The 6000-nt window shown below is 42.0% G+C and overlaps 1 protein-coding gene across 2 annotated transcripts in view; it reads left to right on the top strand.

Moving 5' to 3' along the window:
- The first annotated feature begins 650 nt into the window (after positions 1-650).
- The window catches only part of LOC137268860 (DNA ligase 3-like), a 41822-nt gene continuing 36472 nt past the window's right edge, over positions 651-6000 (top strand). Inside the window, exon 1 of one of the 2 annotated variants that reach the window (XM_067803437.1) lies at positions 651-900. The gene's annotated coding sequence lies outside the window, so the exon portion shown is untranslated. Of the gene's footprint in view, positions 901-1114; positions 1222-6000 lie in introns of those variants that run through there. The other variant, XM_067803438.1, reaches the window with a different exon arrangement.

Here is a 6000-nt window from a genome sequence, read left to right as displayed (position 1 = left end):
GTTCTGTCCAAACGGTGACGTTTTCGCCAGGTGCCGTTTTGCTGTGGTGACGTTTTCGCCTGCACCCTAGGACAGTAGATTTGTGGTAAAGTCGCTATGTTATAGCTCACTGGCTTCCATTCTCGGTTCACCGCGGAGATAGGCTAAATTGTGCCGATAAAAACTTTTTTCACATATTCGATTAATTTTTAGAAGGGAAACATGCCTTTAGTTGAAGGGTATTTGCAAGTAATAGTGATAGTTTTATGACTTTAAATTGTTAGGGTGTGTTTGAGGTGTGTGAAAAATATGAGACGATCTGTTCTGATCCCCTACACGCCGTTGTTTGAGTGTTTCTAGTTATTTTTTCAAAAACAACTTTCACATACACCTTTAATTCTAATGAGGGGACTGTACCATCAGGTGAAATGTGTTTGCAAGTAATAGTGATAGTTTCATAATCTAAAAAGAATGTTAGGGTTATTTGAGGTGTGTGAAAAATGTGACATATCGATGATCTGATCTGATTCGACACTGAAATATTACACGCCGTTGTTTGAGTGTTTCTAGTTATTACTTCAAAAACATCTTTCACATACACCTTTAATTCTTATGAGGGGAATGTACTATCAGATGTACTATCTGTGTCTCTGTGCTGCCTACCAGAGGGCGCCTATTACAGAAAAATAGCATGGTCGTGTTCAAACGCGGAAGTAAGTAAAGCGTTTTGATTGGTCCATGTGATCATATTGTCCCACGAACACTTCACCAGGTATATGAGCAGTAGAAGATTAACTGGATGCAATATTCTCAGCGATAGCCTGCATACATGGAATGATGATGCCTACATTGTGATACAGTGACTGTCACTGCCTTACTGAACCTGTCACCTGTAACAGTTATCCTCTCGTGCAGTGCCAGGTATGCTCTTAATGACAAACTATACATCTACCTGTGAAATATAGTCGGGGCGTCCAGGGCAGATATATTCTCTGTGTATACTTTATTGATGTTGCAGTCCAAGTGAGCTAGGACTCCTGCAAGTAAATCACGCGGTAAATGTCACATTTGCACCACGGATGGCACAAACGCTGATGTTAAGGGTTCACCTGAACAGAATATTGGCGCATGCGTCGAGTGTGTAAACAAACTCAGGCCGCGAAAGAAAACAGATATGCCGAGTGCAATGTGATTTGTAATATGATGCGCAGAGCAAACACATGGCAGCTGCAGAAATGGACGGTTAAGTTATTTATGGATTTGTAGGCATCGATATATTTTCCCTGCAACCTAAGTCCGCGAAAAATCCTCATTGAGTCCAAGTCCAGGCCCCCTTATGCGCATTCTGACTGGTTTGTCGTATGTTCTCACATAACGAGCATTGAGTGGCATTTGGGTATGACAGTTCAGTTTGAGAGGCATGTTAAAGCTATATTAGAATATCTGCTTTGGGACATAATGTAGATATAGGGTGTCTTTTATAAATTTATTTGCACATGTAGTGGAATAAATTCCATTTCTGATCATTAAAACCTTTTCAGAAATTTACTTGGAAATATAAAGTGAACATCTGGTAACATATAATTACATTAGAGTATGTCTGTAACAAATATGTTTTTCTTCTTTTAGTTGTATTAATGAGGTTTAATTCTTTAAAATAAATAAACCAAAACAGCAATACAATGCATGAGTACTTTAGTGATATAAAGAAGCACTGGAATCATACAGGAATAGTGTTATTGTTCCTGTGTGAAGTAGTTCCCATGCTAATATGAAATCTTTCGAGAGGGACACAAGTCGCTATTCGGCTTGTCCTGAAATAACATGAATTGGGTTCATGTATCATAATGTAGGTCAAGAAATGGAAATGAAAAAGTTTGAGATGGAGAAGGCAATAGAAAGGGAAAGAGACAGAAAGGAATGAATTAGAATGGAAGAAATTAGAAATTGACAAAGAAATTTTTTTGAAAAAACTTGAAAACCATTCTCAGACCTCAGATTCTTCCACTTTTGACATTTCAAAGCATGCTAGGCTTGTACCCCCTTTTAATGAGAAAGAAGTAGACAAATATTTTCTACATTTTGAGAAGGTTGCAGAAAATCTCAAGTGGCCTAGGGAGTCATGGACTATGTTATTGCAAACTGTTTTGAAGGGTAAAGCTCAGGATGCTTTTTCAGCTTTGTCAGTACAGCAAAGCTCAGATTATGATCTTGTCAAGAAAACAATTTTGAAAGCTTATGAGTTAGTACCTGAGGCTTATCGTCAAAAATTCAGAAATGGTCACAAAGGAGACAATGAGACTTTTGTAGAATTTGCTAGAGAAAAGGAAACATTGTTTGATAGGTGGTGTGGGTCTAAGGAGGTCACAGATTTTGATGGTTTGAGGCAGTTAGTGTTGATGGTAGATTTCAAGCAGAGTGTTCATGCTGACCTTAAGACTTACTTGGATGAATAAAAGGTTGATGACTTACATAAGGCAGCAATGTTGGCAGATGATTCTTGTTTGACTCACAAGAGTTCTTTTAAGTCTCCGGGTAATACAAAGTTTTCTGGCCAAAAGGGCTTTTCCCCAGTTAAGACTACAGGACATGCAGGTTACAGTGGTGTTAGAACAGGTTCAAATTCTAGTGGCAAGCTGTCACATACTTTTCAGTCTAAGCCTAAGACTACCAGTGGTTCTGATCCTGTTTGTGCGTATTGTAAGAAGCCAGGTCATTTGGTGTCTGCATGTTACAAACTCCAGTTTAAAAATCAGGCTACAGGTTCCCCAAATTCTTTTGTGTGGATCGCACCTAAGCCTTCTTTCCAGGTGGTTCTGAGGAGAGTTTTGTCTGTGAGAGGAAGTCTCCAGATTCTGTAGTTCGGAAGGAGTTTTTGCCCTTTGTGTATAAGGTTTCTGTGTCACTTATGGGAGATAATTCTACCCCACGGCCCATTATTATCATGAGGGATACTGGAGCTCTTCAATCTCTGATTTTGAAGGATATTTTGCATTTTTCTGATGAGTCTTCAGCTAACTCAGATGTTTTGCTTCCGGGTATAGGTGACAATTCTTCTGCTCCTCTCCATTTTGTGAATTTGACCTCAGATCTGATTTCAGGTGAGTTAAAGTTGGTGTTCTTGACTCTCTCGCATTTCTGGGTGTCGATTTGCTGATCGGTATTGATCTTATGGGGGCTAAAGTTGGCGCCGATCCTATTGTCACTGTTTTGCCGGAGAGTTCAGTTAGTACTGAAAAGTTGGAGGATGAATTTCCGGATATTTTTCCTTCTTGTGCGGTGACTCGTTCAATGTCGAAAGGCATTTCTTCCAAGACTTCTTTGCAGAATGATACCATTTATGATTTGTCAGGTACTTTTATGGATCATTCTTTGTGTGAGGTGGAGACAGAGAACTTATCTTCAGAGAGTAGTAGCTCTTCAGGACTTCTTGATAAGTCAGTTTGTCAGGTGGTGAACATGTTCTCTGACTGCCCCGTCAAAGACTTCATTTACATCAGAGATGAACACTTCCCATGATTCATACTGTGTGGGATCAGGCAAGGTGAGAGTTTGTGTCACAAGTGTTGACAACATGGCAGATTTCTTAAGCTCTGCTGGCTCGTCACAGTGTGTTAATGGAGATTCAGGCCAGCCATCCACAGATTGCCGGAGGAAGGCAGGTCCATTTCTCCATCTTGATTCTTCAACAAGTTCTTTGATACTCAGGTCTCAAGTGATATCATCAGCTGGGTTTTGCTTTGTGTTCACATACCTCCAGCAATATGCATCCGTGAGGTTCTGAATTTCAGCTACTCTGGCTCCAACGAATACCTTGTATCTGCAGGATTCAGATTGCAACCATGTGAGCACAGTAGTAGAGTTACTCCATAGGTAAGTAGCTTGCATTGGCAGGGTTATTTCACACTGCAACAGGTCTGCCAACTGAGCACCTGTCAATGCTGCGCATCTAACCGAGGTATGGTTAACTGTCTCTTTGGTGCAACCTTGGATCTCAACATCACGTAGCTGACATAAACCTTTCCATGTCCATCTTCTGAGCGTAGATAGGCGACTGACCCATATAGTCTTTCGGATGCGTCACAGAAGATGTGTAATTGTGTGGTTGGATCATCTGGATCAAACCCTTTAGGGGTATAGCACCTTGGTTGAGTAATCAGTGGGATGAGTCCCAGCTCCCTTTCCGAAGCAAGCCACCTGTCACGAGGTTGCCCATTTTCAGTGGGATCATATCAATTTCTCTTTGTCCTCCATAAGTCTTGTAATATGACCTTGGCTTGTCCAATGAATGGTGACAGATACCCAATTGGGTCAGATTGGCTTGACAGCACCTTGTAGACCATTCTCATGTTTAAGTTGGGGTAGTCTACATTTCTGTGTTTGTAGGTAAGTTCATCTGACTGACAGTCCCAGCGTAAGCCCAAAGTTGGCTCTTTAGGTTCACCCTGTCCTAAGTTGAGCCACAGGTCTGCTGCCTCGGACCTTGCTTCAGCGGGAAGATCGGCGACAACTTCAGGAATATTACTAGCCCACTGTCTTATGTTGAATCCACCATCTCTGAGCACATCTCGCATCTTTGTGACAAGCTGCTTTGCCTGCGTTTGGGTCTCAAAACTGTCTAGACAGTTGTCTACGTAAAATGCTTCACTCACTGATTGGAACACTTCGTCATTTTCTGTCTGGTTCTCAGCTGCGTGTTTCAACAGTGCATAGCTTGCGCAGCATGGGGAGCAGGTTGTACCAAAGGGCAGAACTTGCCATTCATACACATCTGGTGGATGATGGCATTGCATATCTCGCCACAGGAAGCGAAGCTAGGGTTGATCTGGTGGAAGCAGTCTGATTTGGTGGAACATAGCTTTGATGTCGGCAGTTACTGCCAGTGTATATTGTCAGAATCGGAGAAATACCCCAAGAAGTGATGATCCGATGGTAGGGCTTGCTAACAAGTGATCGTTAAGATTTTTAGATTCAAACTCAAATGAGCAATTGAACACACGGCAGTGCTTTCCGTTATGTTCAACCATGTGGTGAGGGATGTACCATGACTCTTTGGAATCTCTTATCTCATCATCTGTGAACTTCTTCACAAATCCAGATTCATCCAGTTTCCGGATAGCCTCACTGTGTCTACTGGCCATATTGGAATTGTCCTTTAGTTGTCGTTCATTACGCTTCAGAGTGGGGAGAACAGTTTCCACACTGGTGTTGAAACGGGTACCATCTTGAGAACGTAGAAGTGGGGTTGCATAGTGACTTAACCATCTACCTCAATCCTTGTGGTCTTGGAGTCTAATATTTTCAGCGCCATTTAATCGTACAGGGAAGGGTGTCCAGTTGCCAAAGTCTTTCCACGTAGTGAGAAGTCAAGGGCTCAGCTGTTTGAGTTTGGTTCAGTAGGCAAGTGTTCCTCTTCATCTGCCCTAATATCATCGATGGTCCTCGGACAGTCCAGCCAAGGTTGGTGTGGACACCACTTGGAGAATTTGAATTACCAAAGCGGACCGGCTCTATAGGCAAGATAAACTTTGAGTTGTCAGATCCTATCAGGATACTTGGCACTGCTCCATTTATCTTTGATAGAGGAAGGCCTTACAGATGTGTCCAGTGCTGCTGCATATTCTCTATGGGATATGTGTACTCTGACATGCATAGATTGTCAGCAGTGAAGGCACTGTCAATGTCAAACCTAGTAGCTGGCTGATCTGCTGGCGAAATCTGGAGTTTCACAGATTGTCCATTACAGTGCACTGATTCTTGACTTATTGTTGTAAGGAGAATGGAATCCTGCTTCCCAGTGAGTTGGAGCTACTGAGCTGTTGATTTCAGTATCATGGTTCGCATAGATCCATCATCAAGGATTGTGTATGTGGATACTGAGGGGCAAGGACCATGAAGGATTACTGGCACAATCTTTAACATAACAAGTGCAGGATTAGATGGTTGATCCATGTAGTAGACCTTGGATGATGTCTGCTGAAGGGCATCATGTAAAACTGTTAGATGCAACTGCTTACAAAT

Source organism: Haliotis asinina, chromosome 16, assembly GCF_037392515.1.
Source record: "Haliotis asinina isolate JCU_RB_2024 chromosome 16, JCU_Hal_asi_v2, whole genome shotgun sequence".
Taxonomy (NCBI): domain Eukaryota; kingdom Metazoa; phylum Mollusca; class Gastropoda; order Lepetellida; family Haliotidae; genus Haliotis; species Haliotis asinina.
This window is presented reverse-complemented; position numbering and strand designations above follow the sequence as displayed.